Source organism: Micropterus dolomieu, linkage group LG14, assembly GCF_021292245.1.
Source record: "Micropterus dolomieu isolate WLL.071019.BEF.003 ecotype Adirondacks linkage group LG14, ASM2129224v1, whole genome shotgun sequence".
NCBI lineage: Eukaryota > Metazoa > Chordata > Actinopteri > Centrarchiformes > Centrarchidae > Micropterus > Micropterus dolomieu.
This window is the reverse complement of record NC_060163.1, coordinates 22,504,608-22,526,685: the sequence shown is the minus strand read 5'-3', so window position 1 is coordinate 22,526,685 and position 22,078 is coordinate 22,504,608. Positions and strand designations below refer to the sequence as shown.

The following is a 22,078-nucleotide window of genomic DNA, read 5'->3' as shown; positions in this document are numbered from 1 at the left end:
TAACCAGTTGATCAAAACCATTGCAGTGGATACTTCACTTATAGTCTCTTCTGCTTTAACTTCATAAGACTTTAAATCATTGGGTTGTTAAGAGAGCACCTCAAAGTATTTATGGATCAGAGCATCTAAAACTTCCTGCTACTCTTATGGTTGATTATGACGTCTTTTAGGAATAATAAAAATAAAAAAGCATCCCCAGCGATGAGTTCTTTAAGGCTTGCCATGTTCAGCCTTGCATGGTTCGGTCTGCGTCATCAGAAGACCGTCTCCCTGAAAGCAGGATCTGATTTTTTCCATCCTCCATCATTCATACCCCCCCTCCTCACAGCCTGTAGTTCAAAGCCTTACATTTGCCACCAGAGAGGGGGTGGAGTGGCGAACTTGGGGCCCACTGACAGAATTTACCCTCAAGATGTTTTCAGTTGAATGTACTCTGAAGTGGGAAGACTTTTTTTCTGCTTCTGTTTTAGACTTCCTCAAGTCCACCATGAGTGTTTTATCTGGTGATATTATGAATGGTAAATGGTCTGTACTTGTATAGGCTCCTTCCAACCACTCAGAGCGCTTTTACACTACATCATATTTACCCATTCACACACTGATGGAGCAATTGGGAGCAATTAAGGGTTCAGTATCTTGGCCAAGGACACTTCGACATGCAGATCTTCCGATTAGTGGGCAAACCACTCTACCTCCTGAGCCACAGCCACCCCACCAATTACATATTGGTGGTGCTTTGCAAGCAAGAGGAGCACATATTCTCTTGCAGCATGCATCAAAGCCACTTCTTTGGAAATGTAGAACTTTTCAGTTGCCACAAGGCTTATAACTGTGATGCCTTCGCTGCCTTTTGATTTGTACCAAGTAATGATGATGATGTCTTCATTGTTGACTTAATTAATAGTAGGGCAAATACTCAGTTCGATAACACACTCTGAAATACTTACATGACATCTCATAACTAGCTTAAACGAGAGTTTGCTGTCTGATTGTTAAATAATCATAAACTGTATTTACAAGGCAGGTTCTACTGGCTCTCTTTGAAAATGTAAAGATGTTGTGGTAATGTTGGGAGCATAGACTTGGTCAGACAATAGGTCGTGGTGAGACTCGGCCTTTAATGGGTCTTATGAAAGCCTTCACCCCATTTTATTTTTCTGGAATGCTTCCAGACTGGTAAGGCTTATTTATAACTATCAGGTAATTAGATAGTCCTTTTAAGAAGCTATCTTTTTGGTTTGGCATATAAATAAGTTCAAGAACAATGTCTTAAGTGCCACTAAACAGCTACTAAATCAACATTAACAAAGACTACCAGTACATTATCATTTTCTTAATTACAACTTGAATCAATATTCTCTTGTCTAATAACATCTTCACTGTCTTGTCACTATGGTAAATGGTACCTTTGTATTCCTTCCCAGAGTTGTCAACTGCAGTTCCTCATATTCAGCCTTGCACTTTGCTGTACAATGTTGATAATTATTCTTTGTGCAATAGCATATGCAACCTCACAACCTTGTTTACTGGTAGCACCTGTGGCTTTGTTAACAGGAAATAAGAGTTTCCTCGTTTACAACACGCTCTGCCATTATTTTGTTGTTGATGCATCTGATGTAGATGTCTCCGAGATCTGCTTCAGATGTCAGTATCAGGTGGTGTTTGGGCAAGTTGTATGTATGTACAAAAATGTATGCAAGTGTGACACAGAAACTTTACAATTTTAAGGGGTTCACCAGCAATTTTGTATTAGACATCCATAATATTGGCTTACTCATTATTTTTGAATATTAAAATAATTGTTTCTCTGCATAGTCACCAAGGTCAACTGTTTTCACAGACTTAATAATACTCTCCATCATGGGTAATCTTTATGTGTAGAATCTAAAGAAGTGAAACAATCAACAATCACATTACTAATGGACATTAATTAGACAATTAGCAAATCCTCAGTTGTTGACAGGTTACATTTTTGTAAGTTAGCAACTCCACAAGAAGGTAAATAGCAACTGGAGGATTCATATTGTTTTTTGACAAACAAGGTTGCTTTTCCTTTCAGGCTTCTTATTGTTTGCCCAGGTCCCCTCACAGTGAGCTACCTCTCTCCTTGTGCCCTGTCTTTCTTGCCTATGCAGGTCTGTAGGGGAAGAGCCCTCCAGCTAATTAGAGACTTGCCAGTGGAATTTCACTGTGACAAAGGGAGCTATTCATGTCTGCAGGATGGCGAAAAGGCAGCTCTGGCAGCAGCGATAGCATTGCTCGTAGGAGTTAGCAAAATGAAGAGACTTGACTTCTTCCAAAGACGCCTAAGCTCTTAGCTCAATGCAATGCAAACGTAACCCCTATCTTTGCTTCTGTTTTGCCATCTATCATCTTCTATTGCCCTGCAGCATGGGAGGATATATAGTATCTCACAAAAGTGAGTATATCTCTCACATTTTTGTAAATATGTGATTATATATTTTCATGTGAAAACCCTGAAAAAATGACACTTTGCTACAATGTAAAGTAGTGAGTGTACAGCTTGTATAACTGCACTGCCTTAACCCTCTTTGGGCATGGAGTTTACCAGAGCTTCACAGGTTGCCACTGGAGTCCCCTTCCGCTCCTCCATCCTCCATCAGCTGGTGGAGGACCATGCGCTCCTCCACCTTCCGTTTGAGGATGCCCCACAGATGCTCAATAGGGTTTAGGTCTGGAGACACGCTTTGCCAGTCCATCACCTTTACCCTCAGCTTCTTTAGCAAGGCAGTGGTCAACTTGGAGGTGTGTTTGGGGTCATTATGTTGGAATACTGCCCTGCGGCCCAGTCTCAGAAGGGAGGGGATCCTGCTCCACTTCAGTATGTCACAGTACATGTTGGCATTCATGGTTCCCTCAATGAACTGTAGCTCCCCAGGTCCGGCAGCACTCATGCAGCCCCAGACCATGACACTCCCACCACCATGCTTGACTGTAGGCAGGACACACTTGTCTTTGTACTCCTCACCTGATAGCCGCCACACACACTTGACACCATCTGAACCAAATAAGTTTATCTTGGTCTCATCAGACCTGCTTGTCTTCAGCAAACTGTTTGCGGGCTTTCTTGTGCATCATCTTTAGAAGAGGCTTCCTTCTGGGATAACGGCGATACAGACCAATTTGATGCAGTGTGCAGCGTATGGTCTGAGCACTGACAGGCTGACTCCCCTCATACGGCAGCACTCATACGTCTGTTTCCCAAAGATAACCTCTGGAAATGAAGCTGAGCATGTGCACTCAGCTTCTTTGGTTGAACATGGCAAAGCCTGTTCTGAGTGTAACCTGTCCTGTTGAACCGCTGTATGGTCATAGCATCTTTGCTGCAGCTCAGTTTCAGAGTCTTGGCAATCATCTTATAGTCTAGGCCATCTTTATGTAGAGCAACAATTCTTTTTTTCAGATCCTCAGAGAGTTCTTTACCATGTTGAACTTCCAGTGACCAGTATGAGTGTTAGAGCAATAACGCCAAATTTAACACACCTGCTCCCTATTCACACCTGAGACCTTGTAACACAAATGAGTCACATGACACTGGGGAGAGAAAGTGGCTAATTGAACCCAATTTGGACTATTTCACTTAGGGGTGTACTCACTTTTGTTGCCAACGGTTTAGACATTAATGGCTGTGGGATGTGTTATTTTGAGGGGACAGCAAATTTACACTGTTATACAAGCTGTATACTCACTACTTTACATTGCCGCAAAGTGTCATTTTTTCAGTGTTGTCACATGAAAAGATATAATCAAATATGTACAAAAATGTGAGGGGTGTACTCACTTTTGTTGCCAACGGTTTAGACATTTAATGGCTGTGGGATGTGTTATTTTGAGGGGACAGCAAATTTACACTGTTATACAAGCTGAACACTCACTACTTTACATTGCCGCAAAGTGTCATTTTTTCAGTGTTGTCACATGAAAAGATATAATCAAATATGTACAAAAATGTGAGGGGTGTATTCACTTTTGTGAGACTGTATCTGAGTCGACCCATGTCACAGACTTTCAGCGCAGGGGCTAAATAGTTGACCTCCCATTTTAACATGTTGTCTTCAGTGAGGTGATTTGGTGTCTCTGAGGCATATCTGACCTATATTGCTTCAGCCATACGCTGCACAGACACAGTCCATTTCACTAACTGCAACTTAGTGCCTCACGTCTTGCATTTCTTTGCATTGCCATCCATCTCGCTATCGCTGCAGCTTTTCTGTAGGAAAATTGATTCTTTATGGTCAGACAGAAGGGACTTTCCCTCATGTGACATGTGAAGTGCAACCCACCCTACCCCTTTTCACATCACATTTTCCGCATATTCTATCAAGTGTAGACTAGGAGTGGATGATATGGACACTATTCTCTGTCACAGTAAAGTCCTTTTAAAACACTATACTACACTGAACAAAATTGTAAATGCAACACTTTTATTTTGCCCCCATTCATCATGAGCTGAACTCAAAGATCTAAGACTTTCTCTATGTACACAAAAGGCCTATTTCTCTCAAATGTTGTTCACAAATCTGTCAAAATCTGTGTTAGTGAGCACTTCTCCTTTGCTGAGATAATCCATCCACCCACCTCAGGTGTGGTAAATCAGGATTCTGATCAGACAACATGGGTATTGCACAGGTGTGCCTTAGGCTGGCCACAATAAAAGGCCACTCAAATGTTTAGAAAAGACACTTTAGAAAAATCAGATGGTTAATGAATTTATATCATCTCACAATATTTATTATATCGCCAAACCCTAGTGTCCACAAAGACGTGTAAATGTAAATGTAATATACATAATGAACCTTTATTAGAGCACACAAATTATTACAACACAAGATACTAATGTCGTAATTTCACAGCACTCTCACATTGCATTCATTCCGGCATTTCCCGTCCAATGGGATCGTAAAGGCATTTTGCAGCAAGTAGGCCTAGCTGGTTGTTGTCAGTATACATGTAAATTAGCTATAAATGCTCAGATACATTTTGACATTACTGTGTTGTTTTCTAATACATAGTTGTGTATTTTGTAATAAACCTCGCCAGATAATGGATAAAATGTTTGTCACGTAATACTTGCTGCATGTTATTCTTTTCAGTTTTACATTTCTGGTCAGGTACAAGTTACACAAACAAGATACAACTTTTTAATAAGACATTTTTGTTAGTTAAGTTATTAGTAGGTGTATTTTGACAGAGCTAGGCTAAATGTTTTCTCCCTACCAACAGTCTTGATGCTAAGCTAGGCTAAACATGCTTTGAATTCAGCCCCATGTTTTCTCATTTCTCATTTCACTCGTAGAAAGAAGGCATATATGAGTATATTTCCCAAAATGTTAAATCACTTCCTAAACTTCACAAGTCTCAGCCTACAGGTAGCAGTAGTTCTGTAGCATGCATGCATGCTAAAGTCTGCCTGATGTCAGTCTGTCACAGTCTCTAGTGTCAATACTGACATTAATATATGTAATGCTAGCTGTAGGAGGATGTTTCTGCACACATAATAGGATGACTGTGATGCAGGGCCATAGATAAATGTTTGGCTTTCATGTCTGTCTGTGAGGTAAACAGGCAGAGGCTTCTGAGGTCAGAGTTACATTTTCTCTGAAGGAGGGGGTGGAGAGAGAAGCGAAGAAAAAGACTGAGAGGAAGAGTTATAAAGTATAGGAAACCCAAAGGAAAAGGGGAAGAGAGAAAGAGGAAGGCAAATTGGAACAGTTAGGGTAAGAGGGAACAAATACAAGGTGTTCAAACTATAAGGAAATAGAGTGGGATTGAAGAGAGGAAAGATGAAGGGAAAGTCAACAGAAGAAAGACAAACAGAGAAACAGAGAGCAAGAAAATTGGGAATGAGGACAGAGGGAAGAAATTGAGGGTGGGGGACCATGTTGGCTTTTGTAGTGTACTGGTCTTGTTTGTTTTCTCTTTGCTATATCTCTCCCTTCCTCCTCCCTCTACCCTCTGCCCTCTGTCTCAGCTGCTCACCCGCCCTAACAATCCTCCTTTTTATTTCTTCCAGGGCAGGGACAACGCATGAGGCCTGGGAAGATCATTAACTGCACACAAACACACACAATATAACTGGTATGTTTTGTTCTGCCTATCTTTCCATGTGTTTAATGCAGGTATGTGTAGTATGTGTGTGTACACATCATAGACTGTATAAAATCCCATCCCATTGGTGTGTGGACTACTGCTTTGAATGTTCGAGTTTGGCATTTTGGATATAGCCATCTTGTTTTTTTGAACCAGAAGTGACCATATTCGCATGAGAGGGTGACACTAGCTATCTTGGTTAGTAAGGTGCATCCAAAATTCTAGTTAGCTGTGATATTAATTGTGATGCTAAATTGGCTAGCGATAAAAAATGAACATCCGACTCCTCAGAGTGTCTTTTAGTACAACTGACAGCTAAAGAATACATTTTTAGGCGACCAAACTGTTACAATGAACTTTTGTGAACTGAAAACTGACTGTGAAAGGGTCAAAGTTGTTGGACGAAAATACCAACAACACCCAAAAACAAGTTAAAGCTAGTCCAATGCAGCACTGTAAAATAAGCTTTTTCAACGGCACTAGTTAAATGTATGCAGTGTAGTGGATATAATTCGCCTCTATCACAAAGTAGTCATGCCTTAAAGCATACCCTGCTTTATCGTCTATTTTACTCGAAATTGGACCATAGTTTACAAAATGAACATCATGCTTATTGAAGAAGACTTGAAAATAGCAATTAGGACCATAAACTCACTAGGAAAGTGTTTACTGAGGTAATAAATCAATGATAAGTAGTGTAGTGTAGACTCCAATGCAATCTCACTTCTTTTTGCAAGTAGTGGAGTCGTCCCCTGCTGGTTTAAGATACTTTTGCAAAGGCTTTACTTTTCAGACCCCTACTGTCTTCATTCTCAAATTGTGCACAGTGATTTGTCACAAATGCAGAATGCTCATATTCTCGCCATCTCTGTCCCGCCTCAAACACCCACAGTTCTGTAGCTTACCCAGGAAGCTTCAGTGAGTCCCACTGAGGAGTTGCTACAGGTATTATAAGAGTGTAATGCCCACTGTATATGGGGGTGACATGTTCCCTTCACTCTCCAAAATATACTTCTAAAACCTTTAAAGTTTTAGTTTGATTATTCAGTAAAATCCTGTGTCGTCTACAATTTAAACGAGGGAACCTCAAGTTCATAAAAATGTTGACAGCTGGGTCACCTTGAGTAACGGCTTTTTCCACTGTATTTTACTGTCAGGTTCAATTCAATTTGGTGGAGACCAAAAAGAGAGAAAAAACTAGAGTGAATATTGGACTTACATTCATCAGGTGGCCACGAACACACCTCTAAACACCTCCTAACCATGAGACTGGTGGAGCTTTCCAACACTAAGTACTTATTGCATCACCAATTGCATAATTTGGCTAGGAATATAATTCTTCTATTTGACTAAGTAAGTGTATGCAGATTAGGTTTTTAGCACTGTGTTTTTGAAGTAATGGGAATGCTTTAGGGAATGTATATAAATATATATTTTACAATTTTAATGTACTAAACAGTAAGCAACATAAACAAAACTTAGCTTTAGACATTGAAATAAACACATGCTGGTAGGGGTGATGGAGCACCAAATGCCGATCCTAGATTCAAAGAATTACACTTTTATTTAAATTCTGTTTCTGTAACTCTGCACAAAGCATCTTTATAAATCAACTTCAAGGCAATGGTGCCTCCCGTAGTCCTGTTGTATCCTCCTCTACTCTCCTGTCTCGGCACAGCTGGAGAGAATGGGGAAGCGCATAATTGTGGTTTAATCCTGCTCTAAGTCCCTGCAGCATTAGGGAAGCAGCAGAGGGAGATAATGCATAGCAGCTTGGGTAGAGAGAGATGGAAAAAAAAAGTTATTTGGACAGATGTTTGGTGAGAAAGACTTTAATGGTAGAGAGCTCATACTGGATGGGAGGGGACTGGTATAAGTCTTAGGCTGAAGTGCCACTTGGGGGAACTAAGGTGATACAAAAGTACACACATGTAATTTCTGCTGTGACCACAAGTGATAATTCCTTGACAATAGCACATTTTGGATGAGTCTCATGCAGGAACTGATCTGTGTAAATCTACATATAAATAGTCTCATTCCTTATGAGCAAAATGAGCTGTCATTTTTTCGCAACCCCGCCTTGTGTGTTGCTGTGGTGATCAATGCAACATTTGCACATCAGTTTGGTTGTGTCCCACACTCTTGAAGTGGGGGAAGATGTTGTAAATAAGTCACTCTTACTATTATAAATATTCGCCAGTGTTATAACCAGTTATGATGCTGTTGTAAATAATTGACATCCAGGGTGTTGACCACTATGAAGTAAGACAGGTTAGTGGCCTAGTTTGACTAAAGGTTCTTTTGTTGAATGATTAAATGGTATTTATTTAATTGATTTCTTGGATTATTGACAGTTTAAGAATTTTAATAAATGCACTTGTAGCTGGATTTTCTTTGCGAGACTAAATTCTACATAATTTAACTAAATTAATATTTTATGAGCAAATGAATGGAAGAAATACAAAAGCTTTTATTTCAGCGTGTTAAACATATATTTAATCAACTTGTACGTAAATAGTGATAGTAATAAATATCGGTTTAGACTCTGTATCGGCAGACACCCAATATAATAGTTACAAATGATGTGTCCAAAATATATATGTATGTGTTTACAATAATATAATATATTTGGCTACTACAAGAGAAAATGCAATTCTGTACTTTCTGTCGTGAAAGAGAGTGTCTTGTTCAATCATTAAAGGGAACTTATTGTGCTTTTTCATATTTTCTGGTATTTCTATAATGTAAAAATGTCAGATGTTCATGTTAAACATGACAAAAGCTTCAAATAATGAGGTAAAAGTATTTAAAATAAATCCCTGTTAGCCAAAACCTCAAATATCCCCCTGTTCTGAATGCTCTGCTCTGTTTTAAACAGTTTTTTCTACCAACGGCTCGGTATGATGTCATTTCGAGCCGAGAAGCGTTGGTGATTCATGATGCTTGTCAAAGCTGTGAAATGTACTCCCTTGTCAATGGCTCCAGCAGTGACCTTTCGATCCACTTTCAAGTCAAGCTTTTCTATCAGAGTGGTCCCCACTGGACAGTATCTCCACGCTCTTTGCTTAGACGAAGGCCAGAATATGGGTGATTTTTCCACAGAAGAAGGAGAGATTTCGTTAATGGGGGAAGAAAATCATTGGAGGCAGTGGAACTGTGTTAGGGGGATATCTTTATATGGTGTGTTTAGCCCCAGGAAGCGAGTCTTTCAGAGCAGGGATGGGGGGCGGTGCAGACATTATACTCACACTTTTGGGTTCAGGGGTTGATATGCACATATGTGTGTGCAGGGGTTGTATTGTACTGTGCATACATATGCAGCCGTGTGTTCATGTGAACGTGCATCTGTTAGTGCTTGTGTGTGTCTTCAAGTAGGAGCCAGGCGGGGTGTTAGGCATGGCCACAGGCAGGCGAGGAGGTGGGATCAGTCTCCCATCACTAGGCTAGAGGCAAGCATTCTTAACACCTCATAAATCTCACCTGGTGCTACAGGACCGCTGCTGACATAGCTGCTGCAGTGCACGCTCACACACATGCATGCACACACCTCATACACACATGTACAAACTGTGTAGCATGCACATTATTTAGTGGGTGCATGTTGTATGCAGCTGTTTGTGTATATATAGTATATTTTATTGCACACACGCAGTAAAGTCAGAGCCAGAGTGTCAGTCTTGTCAACAGCAGCAGTGAAAATGGAAAAATACAGTGATGTGTAATCTGTCTGTATAATGTATCACATTTCATCTGTCTGCTCTTTGGACATACATGAGAACAAAGGAAAAGTTAATCTTGGCAGCACTGTGGATGCACTAAATCCAAGCCATTGATTAATTCTGCTGTACAGTAGCCCAAGTGAAACTAATCTCTCTTCTGAATTCTCCTCATCACAAACCACTGACTTTTTAGCGCTCCTGATTCAGTTGTTTAGGTAACATAAGATGTTAATCACTGTCCAAACCCAGTCGAAGGTCTTAACATAAAGCTCTACACAACATTTTTTCAATGGATTTTAATACCATGTTTGCTGAGGCAGTCTGTCAACTTACATCCTTGTGCCTCTGATCCAATTGGTTATGAATAAAAAAACAGGGAAGAGAGTTTACTCGTTCCATGGTGTTTTAGTGGATTCATTTGACTTCTTTACCTTTTTTTGTTCTCAGTGATTGTAATGTTTGTATAATGTGATTTTTTTTTTTAACCATTAAATTAAATAACTCACATTTACATCTACATAGACAAGTGCTAGTTACTGTTACCTGCTTTGGTTGTGTAACTTTCTGAAAATACAGCCAGGGGGCCCTGCACAGCACTAAAACAACATATTTGCTGCTTGAGTAAAAAAAAATCTGCCTCTTTGCTAGCAGGAAATTACAGTTTATCACTATTCTGCTTTCTTATCTGTTAAAAAGCCGGATGCACTACTGCTGAAAATGAAGCAAATTACCCAAATATCCCTAACAAATTTATAGCAATTCACTAATATAACTACAGTCAGACGACAACTTTTACTGGTGTGTTACATTAGGGCACTTGAGAAGGTGTTTCTCACTGAACTGCTGTATAGGAAGTAATGCAGTCTAGCCAGAGCCTGTTATATATTCCCTGAACTTGTGTACTTTTCTATTTGCTGTCATCAGCTCCACACGTGTCTTAATGTACGTGTACACTCCCCTGACCTCATGTGTTCTTTATGTCTCACCGTGTATGTGGTTATTACAGTGCTTTTATCTGAAAGACCTAATGTCCTTATAAAAGACAACACAGGATAGGTTAAAGCAAGATTTGGGCAACTAGTTTGGCTGAAGAAGCAGTGCTCATTTCCACAGGTGTAAACACTTGTTTGCACAAAGCAGTAATACCTCGATATGGGCTTTGGAAAAGAAAAATATGTACTTTCTCTCTAAAATTGGTCCTGCTGTGCATCTGCTCTGTCTTTTTAATCCAAGAAAAGTATTGATTACTGATGAGCCCACTCAGCACACACACTCACACACAAACACAGGGCCAGGTTCAGTGGAATTTGTTTTTGGAAAAGTATGACAGTTAAGCTCCGTGAACTGTAAAATACCCGCCTGTCACGCCTGAAGTGCCTTGGAAACAGCATTCTTCCAATTTAGCTTAACCAGCTCACATCTGACATAGATGCTGTTTATTTACTAAAAAGACACAGTTTTGTATTTGCCAACTACAGGTGACTATGGATGTTTCCTATGTTTTTGGAGGAAATGTCATGGTCACAGGGTAACGCATTAGTGCTCATTTTCTTTCCTTGTCATTTTCACTCACCACAGAAGTGTTGAGAAGACAGCACACAGTGTTACTGCCACCGTCCTCTTTTTCACATTGCTGTGCAGAACACACACATGCCTGTGAAGGCTTACACATAAACGTCAGGCAAAAGCCACTGTCACACACTCTCCAATAGACATATATAGAGCTATAGACTCACCTAATAAATATTACTTTTATTTGCTTTATAGCAATGTAACATCTGTGATTGGAGTGAAGTCAGTGTGAGCTTGTTAAATCAACAATATTGCATTGTTTCTTAATAAGGAAGTAATAATATCTTGGTAAGCGGATCTCAAATGTTGCTGAAAATGTTAGGGCTTCAAGTAATCTTTTTTCATAATTGATTAAACTGATTATGTAAAGATATTCATTGTGCAGTGATATAAAACAAAGAGAGCAAGTGCTGGAACTTGCAAATGTTCCCTTTTTCTGCTTGATAAATGAGAAACCGTTAAAACCGTTATCAAGTTGTTTGTCGGTTGATTAGCCGACTAATGGAATAAATAAAAACAACTGTATATTGCTGTTATACAAAATGTGTGTATGTGTGTATATATATGTATGTGTATATATGTGTGTATGTATATATGTTCTTTAAATTAAGATACTTACATTCTTAATTAAAACTAATGCCTTAAATGACTCAAGTGTGACTTGAAAAACACATAAATGGCTAAAAAGGGATGCCAAAATGAACAGTGAATTCCAGAAAGACTCACTTACACTCGTACAGGTTGGAAACCCACATAAACGCAGGCAGGCGGGGGTGCTTGTTGCCAACAGCAGCAGCTCTGTGTATACCATTTTGTGTTTAATCTGTCACTCCACCAGCCTGTAACAACCACAGAGAGAGATACACAGGGGATCTTGGCTTCATCAGTCTGAAAGTGTCTCTGCTGGTCTCTGTCAGAGCATTCTCAGCTGAACTAACTAGCTGTCTGCTGCCACCCTATCCACAGCTCATTGACCCACCGCTCAGGGGCTATTTGCTTGCAGCTCAGAGGGAATGGCTTCCTGGCAAACAGAGTTGGTCCATGCAGGAAAGAGTGTGTTCTGTGTGGCTGGCCTCCATGCTCACAGTGACTTTAGTGAGCAATTTTTTTTCGTACTCTGACAGGAGTTAGCTTAACGAGAGATCGAATACATTAGCACAGCAAGTACACAGTGCCGACCCCGCAGCTAACCGCTGCACTTTGCTGCTGCTGCTGATGTTTTTGAGAGAGTGTGCTATTTGCAGCTGTCATACACAAGTGTGGCCCTATTTTGTGTTGGTTGGAAGATCGGACATTCATTTTTCCTGTGGCAGTTTGACTTGTATTTGTGGATGTCAGCTTCCCCAGCCCCGCCCCCTACTTTTTTAGGGTGGGGTCTTAGGCCTTCTATTCCAAGACCCGATTAGTATTAATGGGTTGTTATGTTAGCCACCAACAGTGGTGCCTTAGCTGCATCGCTTCTCTCTCTGACATCATTTCAACTTACTGTATATCCTGTATGTGTAGCCAGCCTCAAGGTCCCACATTTTATGTGCTTGCCAGCTTCTGCTATGCACATTGTTCCTGTCAAATAAATGTTATGAACTAAATTATACTGTTGCACCATGTGCAAAAAGAACTCTGGACATAAGCAGCATCAAACATTTGCATTTAAGTTTATGAGAGATTTGTCAACAAATCCCATGAAAGTAGGGCTGGACGATATGGCCAAAAATGTTATCACAATAAAAATTTTCATTTCTTTCGATATCGATAATTATCACGATAAGTATTAAATCATTATTTCTTTCGCGTTTAAAGGCTGATATTTGCTCCTGAGTGAAAGTTGAAGAAACCTGATGGTTAATTGTGGTTTAAACTCTTATTTGTGGTCAACACTAGATGCCAATCAGTGGATCACTTCACAAATCTGAGGTAGAACATTAAAAACTTATTTATGATAAAATCTTCGTCAACAAATATGCACGAGTCAAATTAAGTAAAAGCGGTCCCTTTCCCCCCACAAAAAAAACATCTTCATAAAAAAAAGGTCCTAATTTGTGTATGATTCAAGTGAATAAAATCAAACATTTATTGAATATTTATTGAACATTTGTTATATTGTTATTGAAAAAAATTATATTGCGATAATTATTGTTTTTGTTTTATTGTCCAGCCCTACATGAAAAGAACAAATCCAACAATCCAGAAAACCATCTCTCAATACATCTCTCAATACTACTGACTTCTCTACCCTGTCTGTGGCACCGGATGCTACTCAAGATCTCTAAAAATTAGTCAAAATTAGTTTTACTAAAAAGGCATGTTTTTTCCTTAAACAACTGCACCATGTAGTTTGTAGAAATGTTACTTACAGGTGTAAACAGTGCATTTGTTAGGAACCATTTTCTGCACATCAATACACATCGGGTGCTCTAGTGAGTATATGGGGCATCAGGATAGTGTTTGTGGTATAGAGTCAAAATAAACTACAGTGTGTGTGTGTGTTTGTTCTCAAGGTAATGTAGGAACATGTCACCCAGTGCAACAGTGTGGCTCATTGATGTGTTTTTAATAGTTTTTGGACAACAACTGAGCTCGATGGCACAGAGGACTAAAATGAGTGAAATCACATTAGATAATGAACTGGAATATATAAGCCTCTCTCGCTCTCTCTCCCTCCTGCTGTGGCAGTGTCGAGTGTAATGACTTGTCCACTCCCTTTCAGTGGTTATCTGTTGGCACGTCTCCCTCCTCCTCACATGCCCACCATCATCTCACTTGACAGTGAAACAGAAACACACTAATTCTGTTCAGCAAGAGTGCCTGCTTTTTAGGAGCACCAGACACAAAAACATTACTGTATGCAGTGTGTGTGTGTGTGTGTGTGTGTGTGTGTGTGTATACAGCCTGCTAAATTTGCTTATGTGCAAGTGCTTTTAGCTTGTGTGTGTTTGTGTGTGTGTGTTTCTTCCACAATTTACAATCCCCTAGGACTTTAAGTAAGACAGAATGTAAATATACACACTGAATTTGATCCCAAAATGGCATCTGCATCGTCAGGAACAAATATTATGTGTTTAAAAACGTACATTTTGGGTAATGGCATAAAGAAATCCTTGTTATGCTGCCAAGTCATGTTGCAGTTCTTTCTACTTCTGTTGGACCAGGGAGTAAATACTTTTTCAGACCTGTCGAAATGTGTTTTTCCCCTGTGTATACAGTATTTCATCTGGCCTTGGCCTCCACTGATGACATCAGAGCATGTACAGGGTGGGTCTTTGCTGATCAAACGACCATGCCATGAACACAAACAGCAGCCTGGCCATTGTCCCATCTATCAGCTCGTAAATGTCATTAGATGGATGTGGGACGTGGCAGCTATGGGGCAGATGAAACATGTGGAGAGGACTTTTATCCTGCACAGTGGGATACAGTCGGAGGTAGAACTTTACTTCTGGTCTGGGCCAGTTATATAAGTTAGAGCCTGGTTTCTTTAACTAGCAGTTGGGGCCTGATTTGGTTTGCAGCCCTGTGTCTGATCAGTCCTCACATGACAAGTATATTCAAGTGTGAACTTGGATTCCACACAAAGAAATTCGATCTCACTTTCTGCACTGTAAAGTTCTGACACCACAAGTTGGAGAGTTGTGGGAGACTCAAAGGTTAGTGATTCTGAAACTTTGCTTGATAACATTTATAAAAATAAAGTTGGGAGTTGTTTAAATTTCTGAAAAGTTGGCAAAATAAAATTGTCTTGAAATTGAATTCAAGAAGATATAACACAGATATGATAGAGAAGAAAACATAATGAATCCAGCACCAATAACTGATACATCATAGCATTGGGTCAGTCATTAGAAACACTGTTTGAATCTGCAGAACATTATTTCAAAGTGTTTGAAGAATCCTTACATGTCAGGCTAAATATTGGGGAAATTGGTATATAATGGTGCACATCACGCATTTTAAATATTTTCTGTTTTGTGGAATGGTGCAGCCATAAAGAAACTGATAAAATACATTTTCTGACCTTAAAACTACTGAAGTGGAAATAAAAAAAGGAGAAACTGTTTAGAGTTTATATATTAATTTATTTCATCTGATGCATGTGCACAGTACCTTGTAGTATTTTTACCCGTCTTTATGGCAAGACGGGGATGATGAAGGGGAATCAAACCAGGGACATTGTGACTATGTATGTATCTTTTCTTTATTTTTGGGGCTTTTTGGTGAATTAGAGACCTGTAACAGTGAGGGGCAGTATGACGTACATACTTTGTCTACTATTATGCACATACAGAGACACATTCATTCAAGCTACATATAAACCACAATATACACTCACACACATACACTCCTACCCAATTATCTGGATTATTAGAGCCCACCCCCCACAGCATGTGTCTGCTCCACTGTCTTATCTGTTTGATCAACTAATTACCACCATTATACACACACACACACACACACACACACACACACACACACACACACACACACACACACACACACACACACACACACACTCTCTCTGAAAATCACATACAAACACACTACCAGCAGCGGGGTGCAGAGCTTTGGCTCCCTCCTCTCTCCCTCTTTTCTTCTCCTCAATGTCCCTCTTCCTCTATTCCTCCTCTTTCTTTATTCCTGGCGACAGAGCAGCTTTGGCAGCTTGTGAGTTATTGAAATAAAAGGTCTGGGAACAAAAAAGGGATAAGTGGACTTAAAGCGTGTTAAATATATATCAGCCTGCAACACTGAACAATCCAAAAGGGCAGTGGCACTAAGTTGCAGTGTACCTTTCATGATGACCGTTAAATATGAAACCTAAGGGTTTAAAAAGGGCAAAATTTGACTTAACTTGTTACTTAAACATGTTTTGATTAGCTCAGTCCTACAGTATTTATGCTTTGACCTTGATCCTGTTACATTGCTACTGCCCTCTGAATTTAAACAACTGAGCTTTGATTCAGCAACTACCAGCTATGTGATATAATTTTGTTAGCATTCTAGCGCCGGGGCTTTAGGAATGGCAACAGTCTGTCGGTTGGTTGGCCCGCCACTCTGTTCCACACTGAAATATCTCAACATCTACCTACGATGCCTAGCTTTTTTTCCATCTTGTTTGAACTAGATCTAGCTTTCTCACCTTCATCTATGCTCTCTTTTACCTGGCTTCTGTCCTTCATTTCTCCTCTGCTCTACTGCAGAAAGAATGAGGCATGTTTCCGCACTGTTAATTACCATATTCGATGATGGCCCTGCTACTTTCTGCTGTACTACCCCCTTTATGCTCTCCCTGACTAAGGGAAACCCATTATAATCTTTGAAGCTGTTCCTGCTCGGTCAGATTAGGGTTATTACCTGGCAGCGGGGCCGGGAGTTCCTCTCTGTCCATTATAGCCTTCAACTTAAACCTATATTAAGTAACAAAGAAAACAAACAAGCTCAGGCATTAGCAGCTTCTCTGGCTTTTGTATTCCTTACAATAAGTTGCCAAAATACTATAGCAATGGCTTTCAGTGCTGAGGCATACATTTAGTACCTTTTTATAATGCTTTTTGACCAGTTTTCTTTAGGCAGTTTCATATGTTTTATATACGCTTCATTTAATTTTTTCTTGGATTTAACTCCACAGACAGCCAAGTAGGGCGGAGCTGGAATTCCCCCTATGTGAGCCATGTGCTGCTGAAGCCTTGTGTTTTCTCATCGTATAAAGCTGCAGTTTTATATTTCCTTTCCATTTAATTTCAGCCTGTATAAAAGACAGTTAAGCAGAACAAACTGGATCGTGTCTCCAAACCACACTCTTTCTAAGTTTAGCAGATCATTAGGAAATATTTGTTTTACTATATCCCCCTTTCTGTGTCCACAGGCTTTCAATCTTACATCCACAGTCATAGTAGTTGGAAAGCTCTAATAGGTGGTCTCTGATAAAGTTCCTACTATGGGCTAAGTGTGTGGTTTAAAGAGCAGGCTCTTTGAAAGTCCACAGAAAGTATGAAAATACTGAAAGTTCAGGGCTAGAAAAATTTATTTGACCCATAGGAATGAACTGCGCTTTTTTCTGGAGGAACTGTACAGCGGATGTCCTCTCACTGAATGTTCCTCATTCAGGTTCACAGTAGCAATACAAGTTTTACATAGAGATGTACTGTGGACTAATAGTAATATTAGTGGTAATAATACAAGTATAAATACAAATAATAGTAATAATAATGATAATAATAATAGGGATAACAATAATAATAATTATAGCCTGCAGAAAGCAACCAAAGGAAAGAGGAGTGAGATGAGAAAGCACAAAACTACGGGAAAGGGAAGAGTTGGTAACATGCATTAATGGGATAAGAAAGCATACAAATGGAGAGGGAGAAAAGGAGAGAGGAGCTCAGTGCATCATGGGAAGCCTTCCGGCAGTATAGGCCTATGGCAGCAAAACTTAGGGATGGTTCAGCGCTTACCTGAGCCAGCCCTAAATAAGCTTTATCAAAGAAAATCTTAAGAACTACTCTTAAATGTGGAGATGGTGTCGAACCCAATTCCCATTGGACCTGACTCCACAGGAGAGGAGCTTGATAGCTGAAGGCTCTTTGGCTCCCATTGTACTTTTGGAGACTCCCTGCAATCTGGGAGCACAGTGCTCTGATGGCGTAATAAGGTACAATGTGCTCTATTTAGAACCTCACCACATGAAGTATGTTACTGAGAGTCTATCAATGAAACAGCAGTGGAATAAAATCGCTGTGAGTAGGTGTGAGCTATGTGTTTTGACACAGCAAGTCACCCTTGGCAGCTGTCCTCTGCAGCACAGCCCAGGTCTGACGTTTGCTAATGCACTGACTCTAGCACTAGTTTCTCCATAAGTGTGTATATTTTTCTTAATGTCTATGGGGGATGTTTGTATATGTGTGTGCGTGGGTGGGTTTGCAGTCTCATAACAGACATGCAAACCTCTAATTGCCCAGGCGGAAAGGTCAGGAACTAGTGCCAGGAACCTCAGTAAGCATTTCAGAGTGGGTGTGTCAGGGGTATGTACCACTTTTAGCCAATCAGCTTGTGGCTCCACCAGGAAGTTGTGGTTTGGAACACGTGTTGTTGCAGCAACAAGGGAACTGAACAGGGAGGAGAAGAGAAGGAGCTGTTTATTGCCAGAGTGCAACCTCTGCAGTTTATCCCAGGCTATTATTTTATATACAGATGCAATGAAATAATATGAGACAGATAGATAGCTCCACGCAAGTTAGTAATATTACCACATTGTGACAAAATGTTTTGAGACCTTAATTATATAAATCGTTTTCCCCTTTGTCTTTTGTCCAACTATATGTCGTCAGCCACTCAAATCTGATCAAACAATGGCTCAAATGTATCAAACAGGTTTCTGATTTACTGCCAGTTACCCTGATGCTAAACAAAGCGGTGATGTCTAACTCTCCTGTTGTTTCTCCTTTCCCTGGCATGTTAGACTGATGTTCCATCAAACATAACATTGCTCCAAAGTGAGCCTGTTTTAAATTTAAACTCTTCGCATCTTTGTTGAATGTTTAACAACAGTATAGCATTTCTGTAACAAGCAGTGCATTGTGTTCTTTTGCCTGTAAACACATTTCCTTAGCTAGTATGAAAACCTTTCATTTGAAGAACTGGAACTGCATAAAGTTGACAGGTTTATATCAGAACATCTTTTTTACTATTCAGTGCACAGTGACTTTTTGTTCAAATGAAACAAACACTACATACATTTGCGTAATATACGCTGCAAAAACCATTCCCCTTGACTTGTCAGTATTTTATTAATCTGGTAATCAGGTTAACTTTGTTCTTAGTAATGCGGTGTGTGATGTACTGAGAAGTGTGGGTGAGGAAAAGGAGAGATGGATAGAATTAGTGAACATCAGAATGAAAGAAGAGATCAGGCACCTTCCCCAGCAGAGACAAAAGGCATTTTATTAAATCATATCTCCTGCTCTGTGTGCAGGCTCAATAGCTGCTTTCCCCTTGAGAAGCTTACTGGCTTACATTTCCTGCTCTGGGATGTCCCCGTCCAGATTAGAGGAAATTGATTTAATGGCTTTGATTTAATGGCTCAAAAGACTTCTTTCTTGTTCCCTCATTTACTTCTTTTGTTACAGTACGCTGGCACGCTGCTGCTGTAAAAGACAGTATAGCAGGCAGGTGTTTAGGTGTAATAGAGAGACAGAACTGGGATCAATAGCAGCGGTAAACCAACACCTACAGCCTCAGGCCCAGCAGGACGTTCAATTAACTGGAGCTTGTACACACAAACTGGTGTGTCTCTGCTCACCATTAGTGTTGCTTAACTGCATTTATATAGACGCCCTAACTTCCAGCTATTTGAGTGCATGGCACCGCAAAGTGAAAAAATCAGTGATGACTAGTTTTGGACATAAAGGTTAATACATGTGCTCCAATTTCCGGTATATCCAGAAGAGAATGGTGTTAATCTTTAAGCAGCCTCACATTAGTTGATCCTGATGGGATTAACCAGAATGCATCCTTGCCATCACTTGCTGTTAAAGAGTCGATGACTCGCTGATACTGAGTGACTAACTGCCTCGGGAGAAAATCCTCAGGATTAACTCTAGAAAAAATATTGGTGCTATTGGGGGGGGGAAGGGGTGGAATCCTTAAAATGTACACAAAAGCCGAACTTTAGGTGCTCACACTTGTAGCAGAAAAATACTTAATAAGACATGTTTCTTTTATAGGACAAATAAAACCCAACCAGTTATGCCCTATGTAAGCCTGCATGGGGTTTAAAAGTCCTGATATTATAATACCTAAGGATGTTTTTTTTTCTGTATTGTATCTTTGTTTGCTTATTGTAATGAATATTTAAAGCTATGGAGAGTATCACCCAAAAGTGTTTCCTGTAATCACAAACAAAATAGATAATAACTGTAAACCATAAACAACAAACAAATTCAACTTAAATGTCATGCATAATGTATATATTATGCAAATAATACATTATATTAGTACAGTGCCTAGATGTAAACCTCCTGGTATTTGACATTTTGCCAGTAAAAAAGAAGGGGATAAATAAACACTCTTTCTTGCTTATTATGAAAATAAAATCATTTAAAATTAGAGGCAGTGGTTGGTTGGTATATACTGTTCCATGGTATTGTTACTATCAAAAGCTGGTTTGCTGTGGCACAGGAACAAAGGTCACTTTCACGATCCAGTTATTTTAACAATATTAGAAAACTATACAGCGTTATGATAAATAAGATAAACAATGATCTGACTGAGACAAAACAGTACAGTTTCGACTTTCTTGGACACACCCAAAATGTGTTAAAGCTGTGGCGCTTGTGCTGTATATGTGGCACTATAGAGAGGGTGTGTGTCTACCGCATGTGAGGAATGTTTATGTGAGCATTCAGTTTTATGGGACACCCTTTCAGCACTGTTAAAGCTCTACGTAGATACATCACAGACGGGAGTCATATTGTGAGCCCTCAGGCCATGGGCTTTGCAAGGTAAAAAACCTCAAAATATAATACACATCAGTGACCAGAAAACAGAAACCCATGTGCAATTGAAATGTATAGGGCTGCAGCTAATGATTTCTAATCTGCCGATAATTTTTTTGTACAACGTGTTATGTATTTGGATTATGTTAGAAAACCCTTGTCATAATATCCCACAGTAGCTAGCTTGTTTTGTCCATCAACAGTCCAATACCCAGAAGTATTTAGTTTACTATCATACTGTAAAAGACAAGAAAACAAGCATACTCACATTTTAAGATGGGATTCTAGAAATGTATAATTGCTTGAAAAACCTCTTAAAAAGCTCTGACATTTTACAAAGGTGGTATTTATTATAGGACAATACACATGGGTATCTATTTGGCTGGTCAGCTAGTTTACATTTTGTACATACTGTACATATGTTATATGTATAATTCCCATTATGACCTTGCAAATGTATTTATATCAATACATATCACACACAAAGACATGTGCACACAGAAACATGTTCAAATCAACCACTTATTGGCTGAACATGTGATCTGTACGACAACTTATTGGGACCATTGTAGATCAAATTAAATAAATTACAGAGTTGGGGAAGGGGGGTAATATTCAGCGAAAAAAGTGCTGCAAGTTATGAGGAAAAATCTCATTCTGTGAGATTAAAGTGGTACATTTACGAGAGAAAGAAATTCATTTTTTTCAGTTATTAATAATACAAGAGTCAGGGCAGACACAAGAGAAGAGGTGGCGCTTTCAGACAGTTAGGCAGATACGAGGGACTGCAACAAAGCCACATGAAAGCATGTCAAATCTTAGTCATTTATAAATGTCTGCAGTTCTTCCCCATTTTTTTTATGCTTTTGGACTTTAAACTGAAGGAAGTATCTCATAATACTGTTTGGTAAGAGAGGCTTATATGCAGTGTAGAGCAGTAATGCATTATTGTAATATAACTTTTCCCAGTAACTAGTAGTGTAAGAGATTAGTGATAATATTACAGTTACTAATCCAAGTAACGCTGCATTGCTGTGTTACCAGAAGGCACCATACTTGACTTGATGAAGCCGGACTTTAGGATGTTCAAGCCGGCTGACAGCCAAAAAGCTGAAGAAAGAATGGAGAATGAGGGAGGGAGGCGTTCGTTCGCCAGCTGTTAGTATTGTCATTATTGTGTCACAGTCT

The 22,078-nt window shown here is 39.6% G+C and overlaps 1 protein-coding gene across 4 annotated transcripts in view; it reads left to right on the top strand.

The window, feature by feature from the left end:
- thrab (thyroid hormone receptor alpha b) overlaps window positions 1-22,078 on the top strand; it is a 138,038-nt gene that overhangs the window by 48,253 nt on the left and 67,707 nt on the right. For 3 of the 4 annotated variants that reach the window (XM_046068128.1, XM_046068127.1, XM_046068126.1), the window contains one exon: window positions 6,035-6,099. The exons of the other annotated variant lie outside the window; for it this stretch is intronic. The gene's annotated coding sequence lies outside the window, so the exon portion shown is untranslated. The remainder of the gene's footprint in view (window positions 1-6,034; window positions 6,100-22,078) is intronic. 4 annotated transcript variants of the gene reach the window in all.